Here is a 20527-nt window from a genome sequence, read left to right as displayed (position 1 = left end):
TGAGACAGAATTCTTAAGTGATGACATGAGATCCTGAGTTACTATTATATTTATAATGATACTCTACAATATGTCAGAAGATGTCACACTACAGCTCTACTGAGTGAAATGGAATTTTTGGTTGACTGACATCTCATGATGTATCACAGTACATTAAAAGATAATTTGGAAAATAACAAATACTAAACCACTTGGGGATGGGGTAGCATGTGGCAAGTCTGTGACAGCAATAACATCTTCATTGCCAGAATATATATATATTGGGGAGGGTGGATGGATTGAGTGGCACTGAATTTTTTATTAATTTACATATAGATTTCATGTGATATATTTTACTAATAGCTAGTTAACAGATTTTTAAAGCACAACAAATCTTGATTTTATTGACTTGTAGGAGACTAGAACAGCAGGAAAGTCAGTAACATGAAGATATATCATGGTTTTCTTTAATTTTTCATGCCATACACTTCTAGTTAGTTAGAAAAACACACTTTAATTTTACTTGGATAATTTCCTCAGGGTAAAGCAAGGTGGTGTGTGGGTTTGTGTTTTAAGAAACTTCTAGGTGTCTCAAAACCCCACCCTCACACACTTTTTCAAATTTGTTTCACTCCTTTGAAGTATTTTAGCATTTGGACATAGTTGTGCACATCTTTGTGATGTAAGAATGTTCCGTTGCATGGTGTACGGCGGACATAACCACAAAGCAGAAGTGAACATTTTCTTGCAGTAATAGCCAGGATCAGACATTTGAACAAACAAGTGCATGAACAAAATATGTTTTGCCTCAGATCGTTTCCGTTCATGCACACAATCACTCATTTTGTTTGCACAAATGGTGGTTGGTGCTCTATTTGTGCACTTTCAAGTATGAAAAGTTTCTGTACTTATGTTGGGTGCTCTCCTTTGAAGATTTCAGAGTAACAGCCGTGTTAGTCTGTATTCGCAAAAAGAAAAGGAGTACTTGTGGCACCTTAGAGACTAACCAATTTATTTGAGCATGACCTTTCGTGAGCTACAGCTCACTTCATCGGATGCATACCGTGGAAACTGCAGCAGACTTTATATACACACAGAGATGATTATCATGCACACTGTGTAGAGAGTTGTCACTTTGAATGGGCTATTACCAGCAGGAGAGTGAGTTTGTGTGGGGGGGGTGAAGGGTGAGAAAACCTGGATTTGTGCTGGAAATGGCCCAACTTGATGATCACTTTAGATAAGCTATTACCAGCAGGACAGTGGGGTGGGAGGAGGTATTGTTTTATGATCTCTGTGTGTATATAAAGTCTGCTGCAGTTTCCACGGTATGCATCCGATGAAGTGAGCTGTAGCTCACGAAAGCTCATGCTCAAATAAATTGGTTAGTCTCTAAGGTCCCACAAGTACTCCTTTTCTCCTTTGAAGATGTTGCCATACAATATGTATTTTAAGTTCCTATACATCAAATATTTTATTGCATTTTTAATTATATTAGAAAGTCTATAGTGAACAATGCTAAAAAGCTATCCCATGCTCCTCCTCCTGCTCTTTACCCACTTGGCTCAGTGACAGCAGTTAATGCAGCAGTAGCCATTAGCCAAACCATACACTCTATCACTTTGGGATGTTTCTGACATCAGTGAATATGTGTAACTCCCTTTAATGTTGACATGAGATATATGTATTTGATAATGATGGGCTTAGGCCGTAATCAAAAGAGTGCATTTCTAGTTCGATAATATGATTTATAGCCTTAGGAATTTGCGTGTTAGTTTGCAGGTGAGGAGGCAAGAATTTAAAATCAATAACTTATTATATTAGACTCTTTTCATCCCTGTAATGTTATTAAGTGATCATTATTGAAATCAGAGGAAGATGGTTATTTTACAGACTTAGTTATGGGGGTTTCCCTGTTACCATCACAGATAAGAATACTCCGTAGCATCAGACAATATTAACAGCACAGAATCCATGGCTAACAATTCTTATCTAAAATATGTGAAACCTCCAATTTTTGCTTCAGTAATTTTGTATGGAAAATATTGAAATAAAAATACAAAGTTTGCAAAAACAAAAATCACTTTAAAGAAATGTCATCACTGGGAATACGAAGGAAGTTTGCACCACTATTTCCATTCTTAGTGGAAAAAACAATGGAAAGTGTAGAACAGAAGCCAAAATAAAAAACTTCTCCTGCGAAGTGGTTGAAGTGATTTGCAGATATTAGTTTAGAAAGACACACTCTAAGCATTGCATCTGATGAAGTGAGCTGTAGCTCATGAAAGCTTATGCTGAAATAAATTTGTTAGTTTCTAAGGTGCCACAAGTACTCCTTTTCTTTTTGTGGATACAGACTAACACGGCTGTTACTTTGAAACTCTAAGCATTTGTTCTTTTAAAAGAAACCTAACTGAAGCTTCAAACAGTACCAATAGTTTGTGGAAGTTTTTGAGAAATAGAAAGTTTTCCGTATAGTATTGCTGAGATACAGATCGGTATGGATCCAGATCTCACTTTCATCGTGCTGTTAGAGTGGAATCTTTGAGAACAATGGGTAGGAGTTGAGTGTATTTATGTCTGACTTGGTATGCAACACCTTCCATCTCAATTGTTGGGGAGGCTTCAACAGTTACACAGAGTGTGCCTCAGTGATCCATGCCTTCATAATTTCAAGACTAGTGTAGTGCCATGTACTTCTGACTTTAAAAAGGATGCAGAATTTCAACTAATGTGGAATATAATCATGAGTGAGTTGAGCCATTCAGAACACATCAGTGTTCCATGCTCTGTTGGCCTTCTGTTTTCTTCCTCATGTTATTCTAAGTGTTGGTCACAGTATATAAAATAGAGTGAAGTGAGTAATTCATAATGAATAATCTAACTAATTGTATTGTATTTTCTGTCTGTAGCTTTTGAACAGATTGTGGAATTCTCAAATTTATTCATCATTTGAAATTTATTTCTGGAATTTCTTCAGAGAATAGTTGTAGGTTGGGAGATTGACCATGAATTGTGCGTGCTCACAAGTCACCCCAGCCTTGTATATGCTAGGAATGCTTTTTTGCATAAATTCCTCACCATTGTTACTGACAGTTCTGGTTCACCAATGTTATTGGGTGCCCCGGGGTAGACAGCTCACCAGCTGCTGCTGCTGTTGTATTCAGTACTGTATTATCTAACTGTTTAGAACAGGTCTAAATGACAAAATGCTTTAAATGTCAGTGACACATTTACACTAGGACTGACAACATTGTTAACACCATTGACATTGAGCTGATGGTAGCAACATTAGGAAATTTTTGCAAGATGTTTTTCTGTTTATTGCTTAGGTATTATAAATCATATTATTTTGATTTTGTTCCTTGCCTGGATGACTTATGCAGCTTACCAACATAGAGCTAATTGTGAATTTTACAATCATATATACAATTTGAACAGTTGCAAAATTCAAACTTAAAGTTTGCTTTTTGTGAATACTCGTGTTAGAAAAGTCTAATATTCAGGAAAAGTAAACACGAAAGTTGCAAATACTGAGGTGAAATTCACTTTCAGATTCAAGTGAATATTTGCAAATTATTTTTCCATTCTTTGCCCATAACTTCCATAAAGTCGTAACTCCTCCAATCTATATCCCATCATGAGAATTGTTATCTCTTGAGTCATGGTTGCTGTAAGTCCATGTGAATGAACTTTTTAAAACTACCAGGAGAAGTGAGCTGTAGCTCATGAAAGCTTATGCTCAAATAAATTTGTTAGTCTCTAAGGTGCCACAGGTATTCCTTTTCTTTTTAGGAGTGTCTCTGGAACTCTGTCTTTAGCACTCTACCATAGCATGAATTTGGCAAAATTCAGGGCAATGGAGTGGTTTTCTTTGATCAAGTTTTTGAATAAGGAAATGTGGAATACCAGGCCCAGATCCAGGAAAGCCCTTAAGTATATACTAAAAGTTAAGTATATGGATAGGCTTCATGGTTGGCTTTGCTGGATTGGGGCCCTTGGGCATGAAACTGCTCTCATTCAAGTCATGGGAAAAATTCCCTAGAGAGTAGCAATAACAAATGAATAGCCCCAGTACTCATTTGCATAAAGTTAAGTATGTGTGTACGTGTTTGCAGAACAGAGAACTTAGGGAGCAAAGTATGATGTTTTGTGTTTTTTATAATTGACTGTTTCTGTAGATGAAAGACCCATATGTGCTTCTATGATGAGAAAAGAGGGGACAATATACATTTCTAAAGTAACAAAGTTGCAGTACGTTAGAATGCAGCTCAGTACTGAGTAGACTAATAGCTGGAAAGGTATCACACAAGGGTATAAGCCTTGACCTACCAAATGGGGGTGGGGAAGGATACAAGCGGGTATGGAGGGAGAAGTTGAAGAGCATATTTTGATTTTTTTATTCACAAGGCCAGGTCTTGCATAGTGTTCTACTGGGCAGGAAAAAGGTGTTATGGGTAGAAAAAAATCAGTTTTTGCCTACATGTGGCAATAGAAAACAAAATTGGGGAAAATGCTATGAGTTTATTTGCAAATCCATTGAAAACATGATTCCCCCCCACCCTGGTTTTGTCAGTAATCTGAAGTTTTATATAAGGCTGTAATCTTACCTCTTTTATGAGGTCATAAATCTTAAACATTAGTGTGTGTCAGGAAGTTAGTGAAACTCTTCAGTTTGCTAATTTTATTGGAATAATCTGACACATTCTGCATATAACAAATGTAGGTGTGGTGCATGAATCTCAAACTGGATTTTTGGAGATCAGTTCACAGAAATGGACTCAAGCATTATCTTTGAACCACAGTAAAAATGGGGATTAATTTACAAAAGGTAATACAAGAAAATAGATTTGAACGCTGACCTTTTGACTTTGTACTGTAAAGTTTATTACTGTGGCGTTGTGACCTAGGAATGTGTTTATTAGTACTTCAGTTAATTGGAAATTTCAGAAGTATTAGAAAGTTATGTGGCATTTTCTGGAAAAGAAACAATTACTCTTTTGCTAGTCTCTAAGGAGCCACAAGTACTCCTTTTCTTTTTGCGAATACAGACTAACACGGCTGCTACTCTGAAAACTACTCTTTTGTTCATCTTCACATTTTTCAAATGTCAACGTGAGTTCCACATCCAGTTAGCATAATTATTTTGGTTGTTGATATTGATGAAATTTGAGGCATATGATTATGATCTCTAAAAATGAAAGAAATATATTTACAACCAAAAATACACACAACCTGTATTAGTTCTAGAAAGCAAATAATACAGAATAATTGATAAGAGTTAAAACTCATACTAGGAAAAAAAAAACACCACCAATACAGCTAGTAAGAAAAGGGCAATTTGTTATGTTGGTAAGACAATAAAAGAAAATACCAAGATCTAGCTGATAAATACCAATATTTTTTTAAAAAGCTAAAAACAATTAATATTCATTACAAAAGAGATTTTTATTTTACAAAGTTTTCATTATAAGAAATGACTTGGCCATTTTTAAAATATAGTCTTTCAAAATTTTTAATATAGTCTTGTTACATATCCCTGATAGCTTTTGCTGACATCCAGCAAGTTCTGAAAGTCCTGGAATTCTCTTGATGGTAGTTTCTACAGTGCGGAGACCAAAAATATGTTAAATGCTTCCAGTGCTCCAGTCCTAAAGCAACATTCTGCAACCAGATGATTCATATAAAGTTGCTTCCCAGAAGAGCACAGTCTACTATTGGGGGGGGGGGAAATGTTTTTAATATCAGATGTTTTCATACCAAGCATCTATTTTGAAATGTTCATAATTCAGTAAAATGTCATGTAACAGAAAGTGCAAAGTATTTTAAAATAATTAGGAGTGAGTAAGCCAATTTAGAAAAAAAGGCAGCCCCGCAGCTCCTTGACTGTGAGGCATGTGTCAGTAAGAACAGTAGAGAAGAGCTGGAGTGGAAGTAACTACTTCTGGTTCCCAGAGGTACTAAAAACTGATTTGAACTAAGAAACTAGCATGTGCATGGTATGTTGGGCCACACGTACAGCTGCATGTGCAGTACCTGTCTCATAGGTGTCTGATTTTTCTATTTACTAGGTAGCCCATTGTGAGCCATATATTCTGATTATGAGAATAGGGAGGAAGAGTATGTACTTGACACCTCATTTATAACACACTTGAGCTACTCCATCACTGAGTTACATTCTCAATTGGTTGGGAGATTTTGCTACCTGGAATAAAATGAGCAAAGCTAAAGCACAAGGGAGAGATACCCACCTCCCCCAGAATAGCCAAAGTCTCAAAAGTGATGGGGATACTCAAATTGGCTGTAGTGTGTGTGAACTCAGGTTCAAATCCCTGCTCTTAATGGATATTTAATTATTTATACAAAGTGGAACAGGGCCAACAGGGGAAATTGAAATCCCCACCCCCAAATAGGCTGGGATATGGGAGTCTTGGGTTGAGGCTTCGGCTCTGCCTGATTTTAGATGGGTGTCTCACCAGAAATTCCATCATGGACATGAGAAACCTTTCCCTTGAAAGTTTTGTCAAAACTGACCCTTTCCCACAAAATGTTTCAGTTTTGACGAATCCCAATCTAGCCACAATTAGTGAATGCTTCTTGGAGCAGCTTATCCTGGAACCCACAAGAAGAGAGGCAATTCTTGGTTTAGTCCTAAGTGGAGCACAGGATCTGCTCCAAGAGGTGAATATAGCTAAACAGCTTGGTAATAGCAACCCTAATGTAATTTAATTATATCATGTGTGTGTGTGGGGATACCAAAGAAGCCCACCACAGTAGCATTTAACTTTAGAAAGGAGAACTACGCAAAAAAAGAAGCTAGTTGTCATAAATATAAAGGGAAGGGTAAACCTCTTTAAAATCCCTCCTGGCCAGAGGAAAAAATCCTCTCACCTGTAAAGGGTTAAGAAGCTAAAGGTAACCTCACTGGCACCTGAGCAAAATGACCAATGAGGAGACAAGATACTTTCAAAAGCTGGGAGGAGGGAGAAAAACAAAGGGTCCGTGTCTGTCTGTGTGATGCTTTTGCCGGGGACAGAACAGGAATGGAGTCTTAGAACTTAGTAATCTAGCTAGGTATGTGTTAGATAATGATTTCTTTAAATGGCTGAGAAAATAGCTGTGCTGAATAGAATAACTATTCCTGTCTGTGTGTCTTTTTTGTAACTTAAGGTTTTGCCTAGAGGGATTCTCTCTGTTTTGAATCTAATTACACTGTAAGGTATCTACCATCCTGATTTTACAGAGGTGATTCCTTTTTACTTCTATTAAAAGTCTTCTTGTAAGAAAACTAAATGCTTTTCATTGTTCTAAGATCCAAGGGTTTGGGTCTGTGGTCACCTATGCAAATTGGTGAGGATTTTTACCAAACTTCCCCAGGAAGTGGGGTGCAAGGGTTGGGAGGATTTTGGGGGGAAAGACGTGTCCAAACTACGTTTTCTCAGGAACCCAGGTAAAGATTGGTGGTGGCAGTGGAAGTCCAGGGGCAAAGGGTAAAATAGTTTGTACCTTGGGGAAGTTTTAACCTAATCTGGTAAAAGTAAGCTTAGGAGGTTTTCATGCAGGTCCCCACATCTGTACCCTAGAGTGCAGAGTGGGGAAGGAACCTTGAAACTAGTTAAATGTAAATTAAAAGCTACAGTCACAAAAGTCAACCGCGTGGAAACTTTTAAAAACACCATAATAGAGGTTCCAATTAAATGTATAACACAAATTAAAAATTATAGTAAGCGGACCAAAAAAGTGCCACCATGGCTAAACAAAAAAGTAAAAGAAGTGGTTAGAGGTAAAAAGATATCCTTTAAAAACTGGAAGTTAAATCCTCCCGAGGAAAAAAGAGAGGAGCATTAACTCTGGCAAGTCAAGTGTAAAAGTACAATTAGGCAGGCCAAAAAAATCATTTGAAGAGCAACTAACCAAAGACTCAAAAAATAACAGCAAAAATTTAAAGTACATCAGAAGCAGGAAGTCTGCCAAATAATCAGTGGGGCCACTGGATGCTTGAGGTACTAAATGAGCAAACAAGGAAGATAAAGTCATTGTAGAGAAGCTAAATTTATTCTTTGCATCAGTCTTCACTGCAGAGGAGGCAAGATTGCCATAATTCAGATTTGTCACTTAAAAAAAATTGCTCAAGAACTGTACCAGATTCAGGTGTCAATAGAAGAGATTTTGGAACAAATTGATAAACGTTCATAAGTCATCGGACCAGACGGTATTCACCCAAGAGTTCTTAAGGAACTCAAATATGAAATTGGAGAACTACTAACTGGGATGTAACCTATCACTTAAATCAGCTTCTGTACCTGATGACTGGAGGGTAGCTAATGTGACACCAATTTTTTGAAAATGATCCAGAAGTGATCCTGGCAATTACAGACCAGTAAGCTTAACTTCAGTACCAGGCAAACTGGTTGAAACTATAGAGAAGAACAGAATTATCAGACACATAGATGAACTCGATTTTTTGGGGAAGAGTCAAGATGGCTTTTGTAAAGGAAAATCATGCCTCACCAATCTATTAGAATTCTTTGAGGGGGCCAACTAACATCTGGACAAGGGTGATCCAGTGGGTATTGTGTACTTGGACTTTTAGAAAGTCTTTGGCAAGGTCCCTTACCAAAGGCTGTTAAGTAAAGTAAGCAGTCATGGGGGAAAAGTGGAAACGTTCTCTCGTGAATCAATAACTGGTTAAAAGACCGGAAACAAGGATAGGAATAAATGGTCATTTGCAGAATGGAGAGAGGTAAAACAGTGGTGTCCCCCAGGGATCTGTACTGGGACCAGTGCTGTTCAATAAATGATCTGAAAAAGGGGTAACAGTGAGGTGGCAAAATTTGCAGATGATGCAAAATTACTCAAGATAGTTAAGTCCAAAGCAGACAGTGTTATAAAGGGATCTCACGAAACTGGGTGACTAAACAACAAAATGATGGATGAAGTTCAATGTTGATAAATGCAAAGTAATGGACATTGGAAAGCATAATTCCAACTATACATACAAAATGTTGAGATTTAAATTAGCTGTTACCACTCAAGAAGAAGATATTGAAGTCATTGTGGCTAATTCTCTGACATCTGTTCATGTGCAGCAGAAGTCAAAAAAGCAAATATTATGAACCATTAGGAAAGGGATAGATAATAAGACAGCAATTATAATAATATCACTATATAAATGCATGGTATGCCCACACTTCAAATTGGTGTGCCGTTCTGGTTGCCCCATCTCAACAAAGATATATTAGAACTGGAAAAAATGCAGAGAAGGGCAACAAAAATGATTAGGAGTATGGAATAGCTTCCATATGAGGAGAGATTAAAAAAGACTGGGACTTTTCCGTTGGAAAAGAGATGACTAAGGGGGATAAGAGAGAGGTCTATAAAATCATGAATGGTGTGGAGAAAGTGAATGAGGAAGCACCATTTACTCCATCTAACACAAGAACCAGGGTTTACGCAATGAAATTAATAGGCAGCAGGTTTAAAACAAATACAAGGACGTACCTCACTCAGTGCACAGTCCAGTCCACCTGTGTAACTTGTTGCCAGAGGATGTTCTGAAGGCCAAAACTATAATGGGGTTCAAAAGAGAATTAGATAAGTTCATAGAAGATAGGTCCATCAATGGCTATTAGTCAAGATCATCAGGGATACAACTCTGTGCTCTGGGTCTCCCTAGCCTCTGACTGTCAGAAGCTGGGAACGGACAACAGGGGGTGGATCACTTGATTATCTGCTCTGTTCATTCTCTCTGAAGTACCTGACATTGGTCGCTATTGGAAGACAGAATACTGGGCTAGATGGACCATTGATCTGACTCATTATGTCCATTCTTATGTTCCAATTTTCTGCTGAAAAACAATTTGGTTGAAAAATTCCTGACCATCTCTACTAATAACTTAAAAAAACAATCTCTCACTTTATTTTCTTTAAATATTTTTTGTAAAAAAAATCTTTTTTGCTTTATGTGCAGTGTCATGTTTGTGGTACTCTGGGGTGGAATTATTTAAGTCCTCTCAGCTTAACTGCCATATTACTTGCTGATATAAATGGGTGCTGCTCCATTGGCCTCAATAGAATTTTTCTTATTTATACCACAGTGAATTTAGCCTTAATTGTCTAGAATATTGTTAGAGGGGCACTGAAACAGACTCCCTTCAATTTCCAAGGCTGTTATGCTCTCATGCTACTATGGCTGGGATGTCTCCCAAAGAAATGCTGAGCGTCAATAAGTTGGCATTTCCCTTTCCCTAGTTAATGCCTAAGTAACGCCTTTGACAAATCTCCAAATAACTTGCATATAATTCTGGTAAAGTTAATGTTTGTGTTTATGTGAATATCAATTACAGGCTGCCAAAGCTGATACAATTTATAGACTTTATTGTTTACCATAGTATAGCAGCACACAGTTGCTGTTATCATTACCTGTTTCATGGGGGAAAGTCTGGTAAACTGCTACCTCCCTATTAAGGAATTTTTGGGAGTGGTGAGTAGGCCATTTCCCATTCTGGTCTAGCTTGTAGGGCAGGGGATGGAAAATATTTCCACCTCCAACCAACTACTCAGCCCTGCAATTGCTGAGGTTCTGTTTCCACCACTTCCCTTTCTCCCCTTGTATTTCCCCAGTCTTCGTTTTCTCTGTCTCTTCCACTCTTCTTTTCAGCTCTCTGAATCTCCTCTATCTCTGTCACCTATAAACGTACCCTCATGGCTCTTATTACTTCCATTCTCTTCTGTTTCCTTTGAGTTTTACCCCACTTTGACAACTCTGCCTCTTCATCCAAGCACAATGGTTGAGTATATTTGCTAGATCTGATACGGTAGCACAGAAACTGTGCTCTGCAGAAAGCTTGGCTGATCACATGTTGTTGGCTCTCCTTCTTTGTTTGCAGCTGCTAAATTGCATTAAAGGCAGCTAAAAATACATCAATTGTTTTCCCAAAGTTACTTTCCTTGTAAGCAATTTCTGTAATTGGCAGTGGGATGTTATGTGATTGTATTTTGGATGAACAGGAACAGTTGTTAAAGTAGATTACAAGAGGAGGGAGAGCACTCTGTGGACTAGCCAACGAAGACGGGGAGTTGTGGGGGAATACTGCATACCCAAGCCAGGGATAGGAGGGGGACCATCTGTGCTCCCTCCTATTCCACCTTAATCTGGGGTGGAAAGGAACATCATGTAGTCTTGACTGAGAGGTTAGGTGATAAACAAGACCTTAACTAATGTTCATAATCCAGGTCACATATTTAAACCTTCTGAAGCTGCATATTCAGAAATAAAATAGTTAGCAATCATTGCCTTTTAAAATGACAGACTTAACATTCTGCCTTACTGGGGCCCGTGGCCAATCCTCTTTGAGCTGTTGCTCCAAGGCCATCTATTTGCAAACTCTGGAGTTAGCTCAGTGTCAGGAATTCTGAAAGTTTTCTTTGGAACCATAAATTCTTCTTCAAGGAGTGTCTCTGTGGGTGTTCCATTTTAGGGGAATCTGCACCCCTGCACTTGTAACTGGAGATTTTTAGCAGCAGTGCCTGGATGGGTCAGGCATGCATTGTCCCCATCTCACACTGCCTCTGGAAGTTACATAGCATTGTGCAACTGATCCCCTCGCAGTTCCTTCTGTGCCACTCTTGGCTTCAGATGGAGCACTTACCAGCACCTCTGTACTTTGGCTTTCTTTAATTCTTACTTAAGATACTAGTTGGTTAGTTAATACTTAGTTGATAGTTAGTTGAATTGTTACTTACCCTAGAAAACCTTTTTTTCTTATATTAGGGAATTTAAGTTTAAGTTGTTGGATACCCTTAGGGTAGCATAGTTACCCTCCCTCAGATTTGAAAATGCTTCTGTGAGGGGCATGCCTGACTCCCCAGATTTTAAATGCTGCTTCACGTGCAGACTGTCTATCCTGGTATCTTACGGAGTGTGTCCACTGCCTTGGTGAGACACACATTCCCCAAAAGTGCTCACACTGCCACAACTTGTAAGCCTGCATCAGGAATGTGAGAGACCTGCAGCTGATGGTTCTCATGATGGAGAAGTCTGTGCACTTGGCATCTGAGCCTGAATCATGCTGCCTGCCTGGTGTCCCATGGCAGCCTCTGACATAGGTTCCCTTCTACCCACTCATGGGAAAGAGCATTCTGCCAAGAAGGCAGCAAAGAAGTGGGTTCCATCCTTCCCTCCTTGGGAATCCACCAAAAAGCAGCATTCTCAGACTTAGCAGCCTCTGCCTTGGTACTGCTGAAGCTGATAAAACATGTTGCCAAGCAGCTTGGCACTGCTCCAGGCTAAGGCGCCACCTTCTGCCTCCACTGCACATAGCACCTGATCCTCAGCACTGACAACCGCAGCAAAGACATCGGTACTGCTTACAACACCTTCTTTGGTACCGATGCTCTCGGTACTGTAGCAATTCTTCTGCCACAAGGATGTTCTGGTCTCCTAGGTGCTGGAATCACCACTTCTCGGTACCGACCTCACTCCAGCATGCTTGGTACCACACCAACTCACCACACCACACAAATCAGCTCATCCCTTGTCTAGCACCAAGGACCACAAGGATGAAGTGGAAACATACTCTTCCCATCACTACTTGCCTATCCATGCAGCTACCAGACCAGGTCCACCAGAAAACCATGAATATCACCCAGGACCCTGGGCAGCGTACCCCCAACGATACCATAAGCTTCCCAGTCCACCCAGTCATTCTCCCTCATCCTCTGTACCCAGACCCTCAACCTCTGGAAAAGGCAGGTGAGGAATTAGATAAGACTTCAGACCAGGAAGCTGCACCAGCTGCCATCATTTCATCCTCTTCTCCAGATGAATCCATCATGCCCCCACCACTGAGGATGATTTTAAACAGTTCCACAAACTATTTAAGAGGATCACAGACTCTGGAGATACCCCTAAAAAGTGGCGGACTCCCAGCATAAGTTGTAGGACATCCTGTAGATTTCAGCCTCTTACAAGATTGCCCTACCAATAAATGAGGCTCTCATGGACCCAGCCAAAACCATTTGGAAGACCCTGGCAACAACCCACCTGTAAAAGGGCAGATAAAAATAATACATTCCTTCCAAGGGAATGGAATTTCTGTTTTCACAACCCACACAAAACTCCCTGGTGATAGAGGCCATGAAGGAAAGGGGCAGACAACATCACTCCAGAACCTCTTCATACTACAGGAAGTAGAAGACATTACACCTTTTTGGATATAAGGCCTACTCCTCAGTGACCCTACAATTTACGATCTCCAGCTATTAGGCATTGATGGCAAATATAATTACACAAATTATTCAAAATTCTCTAAATTTATTGATTTTCTTCCCAAAGACAAAAAAGAACAATTCAAAACGACTATCTTGGAGGGCCACCTTCTTTCTCAAACAGCATTGCAAGCCTCACTAGGCTTAGCAGACATGGCAGTACATTCCATCACCACAACTTTAGGCGTGAGATGAGCCTCCTGACTTTACCTCTCTCTGGTTTTCCCAAGGAGGTATAATCAACAGTCCGGAATCTCCCATTTGAATGCCCCAAGCTGTTCACAGCCAAAACAGATGAGTCCCTTCACACATTGAAGGACTGCAGAGCAACTCTGAAATCTTTGGATATATACACTCCTGCACAGAAGAAAAAGGCAAGTATTACTTGGTGCAAAGATTTAGTTTTGCATCTTATACACAACCCCAGAGACAATATGACCCTCAAAGACAGAAGCAGAGACCCGCAAGACGATGACCATGCCCTTCCCAACTTTCGATGTCCTAGCAATGTGCTTCTGTCAAGGTTCCTCCCCCACTTTGAACTCTAGGGTACAGATATGGGGACCTGCATGAAAAACCTCCTAAGCTTATCTTTACCAGCTTAGGTCAAAACTTCCCCAAGGTACAAAATATTCCACCCATCGTCCTTGGATTGGCCGCTACCACCACCAAACTAATACTGGTTACTGGGGAAGAGCTGTTTGGACGCGTCTTTCCCCCCAAAATACTTCCCAAAACCTTGCACCCCACTTCCTGGACAAGGTTTGGTAAAAAGCCTCTCCAATTTGCCTAGGTGACTACAGACCCAGACCCTTGGATCTTAAGAACAATGAACAATCCTTCCAACACTTGCACCCCCCTTTCCTGGGAAATGTTGGATAAAAAGCCTCACCAATTTGCATAGGCGACCACAGACCCAAACCCTTGGATCTGAGAACAATGAAAAAGCATTCAGTTTTCTTACAAGAAGACTTTTAATAAAAATAGAAGTAAATAGAAATAAAGAAATCCCCCCTGTAAAATCAGGATGGTAGATACCTTACAGGGTAATTAGATTCAAAAACATAGAGAACCCCTCTAGGCAAAACCTTAAGTTACAAAAAAGATACACGGACAGAAATAGTTATTCTATTCAGCACAGTTCTTTTCTCAGCCATTTAAAGAAATCATAATCTAACACATACCTAGCTAGATTACTTACTAAAAGTTCTAAGGCTCCATTCCTGGTCTATCCCCGACAAAGACAGACTATAGACAGACACACAGACCCTTTGTTTCTCTCCCTCCTCCCAGCTTTTGAAAGTATCTTGTCTCCTCATTGGTCATTTTGGTCAGGTGCCAGCGAGGTTACCTTTAGCTTCTTAACCCTTTACAGGTGAGAGGAGCTTTCCCCTGGCCAGGAGGGATTTCAAAGGGGTTTACCCTTCCCTTTATATTTATGACAGCTTCCAAAGAAGAATTTTGAGGGTTTGGTAAAGGGCTCAAGATACCTCCCACATCTTCAAGTGCTGGAAACATCTACAACCACCCATCCATTCAGAGACTGTCTGTCTGACCTCCTCCACCAGCTTGGTAGACCATCATGTCAGACAAATGGGTATTAGAGATCATTGAGACTGGCTATTCCATCCAATTTACCTTTATCCTCCTCCCTCCCTCCCCCATCCTGCTTCAGGGACCCCTCTCACGAATATCTACTGCGACAGGAGGTAAGCCATCTCATATACCTAGGATAAGTAGAATTAGTACCAACACAACACAGAGGGAAGGGTTTCTATTCCCATTATTTTCCAAGCAAGAAAAAAGCTGGAAGGTGGGGGCCCCTTCTCAACTTAAGAAGACTCAACAAATTTGTGAAGACTGAACGATTCAGAATGGTCACACTAGCAACCATAATTCAAACACTGAAAAGAGGGTACTAGTTCTTGGTCCTCAACCTCCAGGATGCATATTTTCACATAACAATACATTGCACAGACAGGAGGTTCCTTGGGTTTGTTCTGGGAGCAGACCATTTCCAATACAAAGTACTCCCTTTCAGAATATCCACTGCCACATTGGTATTTTCAAAAGTTCTCACAGTGGAGGCTGTCCACCTCCGCAGACGAGGGGTCATAATATTCCGGTATTTGGATGATTGATTTTACTGAAAGCATAGACTAGAGAGGAGGCAGTAGAAGCTACTCAAAAGACAGTACCTCTCTTCACACGTCTAGGCTTACAAACAAACAGAAATCAACATTCACACCTGTGCAGAGACTGGAGTTAATCAGGGCCTACCTCGACTCTCTAGAGGCTACAGCCTCACTGCCCTGACGCCAATTTACCATTTTAGTAAATCTAATGACACAAGCCGGTCCCCAGACATCGGCCAGGACCTGCCTCCAACTGTTAGACCATGACAACTGTTAGACTGCAACAATATTTGTTGTCAATGCCAGACTGCACATACGATGTCTGGAAGGCTGGCTACGGACAATGTATGTTCCACACAGACACAGCATAAACAAATGTCCCACAATGTCAACCAAAGAAAAAAACCCGACATTGGTGGATGCAGCCAAACAATATTTTGCCCAGGAGTTCCCTTTGCACAGAACCTTCCATCGAGGATACTTGCAACGGACACTTCTCTGCTAAATTTGAGGCGCACACACCTGCCCAATCACACAATCCAAGGCCCACTGGCCCCCATCGGAATCCACACTACACATAAACCTGTTGGAGCTACAGGCAGTTTGCAATGCATACTCACATTTCCTACCCATGATCGAAGACAAGGCCATAAAGATTCTCACAATGTTGACAATATGTTTTATATAAACTGGTAGGCATGGTGACATTCCCTAGGCACAGAAGCCACACTATTATTGAATTGGTGCATCAGCTACAACATCGACATCTCATCCTCCTACCTACCATGATGCCAAAACACCTCTGCAGATGGCCTGAGCAGAAATTTTTCCCAGGATCATGTGTGGGGAAACAAACACCAGAGTACTATGGAACATATTCAAACAACGGGAGTTACTAACTAGAGACCTTTCTGTGACAAATGCCAAGTGCCCACACTTCTGCTCCAGAGTGGGATCGGAACCCTGCTCTCTAGGCAATCCCTTTCTCCTCAAATGGGATGTATCCCTACTGTACGCTCTCTCCTATCCAGGGTCATACACAAGATCAGGACAGACAACTTGAGTCATCTTGATAGCCCCACGTGGCCCAGACAAACGTGGTTTCCTTATCTCCTAAAGAGGGCTGTGTGCCCACCACACACTCTTCCACCTCTACCTCATCTCCTGTCTCAGGAGGTGGGCCAGGTCCACCACCCAAACCTGGTAGGACTCCACCTCAGGACATCGCTACTCCATGGCTCTGAGACAGCAAAATGACCTTTTCAGAGGAGGTAAGGGACATTCTTTTAAACAGTCTAAAACCAACTATGTGACATATATACCTACACAAATGGAAGAGATTCAATACGTGGTGCCAAAATAGACAAATCATGGCGACTTCCTCTCCTTTACCACTGGTACTGGACTATATGTTGGAACTTAAGAAATTGGGCTTCTCCATGAGCTCAATCAGAGTTAGGGTGACCAGATGACAAGAACAAAATATTGGAAAACATGGTGGGTGGAGGGGGGGCAGCCACAGGCTCACCCCCCTACCAGGGCCAGCTCTAGGTTTTTTGCCGCCCCAAGCAAAAAAAAAAAAAAGCCGGGGTGCTGCCGAAGTAAAATATTGGGACAAATGGCGTCCCAACTGTACACCAGTCAGGACAAACAACTAAATATCAGGGCAGTCCTGATTTTATCGGGAGGTCTGGTCACCCTAATCAGAGTATACCTCACAACAATCACTGTGTTCCACCGTAAAGTGGATGAGTTCTTGATCTTCACTCACCTGACCACTAAGCATTTTCTCAAGCGGTTTCTTTGTAAATTTTAGCCAGAAATATGAGCCCCTACTTCATCATGGGCTCTCAATCTGGTGTTGAGATGCCTTACTTGGGCCACTAGCAAATCTGAGGTAGTCAAAGAACTGAGGGTGTTGGTTGCACAGTGCTATGAGGTGGCACGAGACAGGGACAGAGCACATGTGACCCTACCAGGCACTGCTACTAAAAATCTCTGATTACAAGTGCAGGGGTGCAGGTTCACCGAAAGTGGAGCACCCACACGGACAAGCATCTCTAAGACCCTCAGTTACAGCACAAGGTAAGTAACCTTCTCTTCTAGATTTTTTTTTAAATGAAAACTGAAAATCAACTTCAGATTATGGACAGGGTTTTGGAGGGCATGTTTTCTGCCTCCCCATTGCTTGCTCAACCTCTGCTGAAACATACAGGGATTGAATGAGCAAATTAATCCAAAATAAAAAATGGTCTGAACTTTCACCCATGTTTTGAACTACCCAATGCACACTTTATTTTTTCCATGTCTGAAGTCTATTTTGTTAACTAATGTTCCACTCTTCTTCTCTCCTTACCTGCTTTTGTGGCAGTCAGAAGTTTCCATGGTAATAGTTGTTCCTGTGGTGCATTGGTAACTGTTACTCTTAAAGTGATAGCTTGTAATTTTAAGGATATTCCAGGTCCTGCTTGCAGGCTAGGGTGGGGTCTGTAAGGCACCATGCAATCTCAGACTTCAGCAGTCAGTCTGCAAAGAGTCAGTATACAGTAAGATGAATAGAGTTGTGCCTTTCTGCCTTAAAGAGCAGCCTGTGTTGTCTTTCTCAATTTTTTTGGTTCTTGTGTTTTAGGGTTCTGGATTCTAACAAAAAAATAGTGTTGTGTTGAAAGGTTGTTGTTGTTGTTGTTTTGCTTTTAAAAAACTTCTGTGTTGTTTTTTTTTGCTGTGAACATAACAGTTCCCAGGTAAGCTATCTATTCTGGACTGTTTCTAAAGTTGTAGGTCATTGTACGGCAAACACAAAATGGGCAGTAATAGGCCCAACACTGCTCCCTCCTCCTGCTGGCAGGGTGGGTCACAAACTCTTTTACTACAGTTGGTCAGAAATGTTTTTTCTCCTCGAGAAAATTTCAGCTTTAAACTGAAACAAAATCCCATTTTCCAGCCTTCCCCACAAAGTGTTGGATTTTTGATTTTTTCCAATGAGAAATCAAAAACTTTGAGAAAAGCAGACACTTTCTGTGAAAATTTTTGTTGAGTCAAAACCTGAGTTTTCGATCAGGAAAAGGTTTTGATGGAAAATTTTCAACTAGCCCTACCTCTCCATTCTGCCACTGTGTGTGTGAGTGAAAGACTTTTGAACTCATCTTGCTGGGATGGAGCCTTCTCCTCCAAAGACTTCTATGGACAATGGAAGTGAGGGGAGAAGCCAACTTGCAGGACTAATGCTGAAGACAGAGTGAGGATGGAAGGAGTTGTGAACCTCACATTTAGATAAGGTTTGAACAAACACCCATGTAGTGTACAGCAAACAAGGAGGACATTCTAGTTGTAGGGAATAGCAGGGGGAAGTGGTTGTGAGAGAAGGAAACAAAGAAGTGGAACTAGCACGACCCAATGACTGAACCAGAGTGTGGTGGGAATCCAACATGAGGTAGCCAGGAGAACAGGTGAGTAAAACCTTGAAGGTTAAGGTCTGAATTTGACATGAAAGTTGATGTAGGGCCAGTGAAGGGACTGAGTGGGAGACTACATAGCCAGAGAGGTAGAGCAAAAGTGACTGAGTTACATTATTCAATAGTGTAACTTTGCTGGCTCCATATTGCTGACTTTTCTTCATTTTCACGCTTCAGTGGAGTTCCTTCAAGGATAAATTTGGCTCTGTAAAATCCTGTTTTACCAATGCCACTGAGTAATCTTTATTAAGTTATTGTTCTTCCAGTTACTACTCCAAGTCAGTGTCTCTCCTGGATAGTATTGTTGATGTCAAAGTAGTGTATCAGGTTTTAAAGAGAAGTAAGTGTCTCTATAAAGAAACCCTCACCCTCCTCAAATGTTTCCCTTGGTAAAGTTATATGAGTTCTTATTAGCCAGCAAGCATTTACAGTGCCAGCTGCAGACTATATAAACAGCCAAACTCCATCTTGTGTGGGACCTAAATATCTCTCTTGTTTTGTAGTGAAAGGACAGAAGGTCAGGAAATCTGGATTCTGCTCCCAGCTCTGCTGCTGACTTGTGCAACCCTGGGTGTGTTACTTAACAGCTGTGTCTTAGTTTCCTAGTCAATCGCATGGGAGTTGTAATACTTCCTTCGCTCACAAGCGCATGAAGCTAAACTCACTAATGTTTGTAAAGAACTTTGAAATCCTTGAATGAAAGGTGCTATCAGTGCAGAATGACATTGTATATTCCTACATAGCTAAACCTGAATTAATCTGAACCTATTCAATCCACTTCTATTAGTAATAATTTAAGTACAGAAATCTATACTCAGCATGAATCAGAATCTCCCAGTCAGATCAGTGTATAAACCGGTATCAGGGGAGGTATAACTGTTTAGCATATCAGTTGATCTAGCTGCCTGTCTTTCAAGGTAGGAATGCATATTTATTTCTGTAAGAATCCACAAATCCTGTCAGCAAAACTGACAGGTTGCCCTTGGCTTTGCAATCTACAGTATGGCCTTACTCATATTAAATTCTCCTTATATTACAAGATATGAGTTCAGAGACAGACGTGAACATTCTTAGCACATGGAAAACATTTGAATGGAGAGATGGAAAACATTACTTTGTGAATATATTTATTAAAGTGATAGCAATAACCAGAACAATTGAACACATGGGGTCTCAGTTAAAGCTGCAATACACAGTTACATGGATTCATTGGTGATGGTTTAATTATGGCCAAAAACGCTCATGAAGCTCTGTACTTTTGTTTCATTCTCTTAAGAGCACTTCTTGCTCACACATTACTGTATTTTGAATAGCTGATTTTGTGCCAGCTGGATTTTTCTCTCTGCTTTTCTGCATCCAGGATGTCAAAACACTACTTTGTTCAGCCAATGAACACCAGGATTGTAATAATAAATCACGTTTGTTAGCACCAGTAGGACTGAATGTGAAACTGAGCAAGATTTTCCAGGCTTCTCTTGGGATTTTTGGTGAGAACTGCTCTTCTTTGCAGAGTTTACAGGGCTCATCCATCATAAAAAGGAAATTTTAATTAACAACTCCTTCAAACAATCTTATTTCTTTCATTAACAATACATTTAAAATGTGATATTTACAATCAACCTGCAGAACCCTTCCTATAAGATGTAAAACTATGTGAAGATGGGGTTGTGAAATTATGCACAGAGGTCC

The sequence above is a fragment of the Lepidochelys kempii genome, chromosome 4, assembly GCF_965140285.1.
Source record: "Lepidochelys kempii isolate rLepKem1 chromosome 4, rLepKem1.hap1, whole genome shotgun sequence".
NCBI classification, from domain to species: Eukaryota; Metazoa; Chordata; order Testudines; family Cheloniidae; genus Lepidochelys; species Lepidochelys kempii.
The sequence above is the reverse complement of the archived record's forward strand: the minus strand, read 5'-3'. Positions refer to the sequence as shown.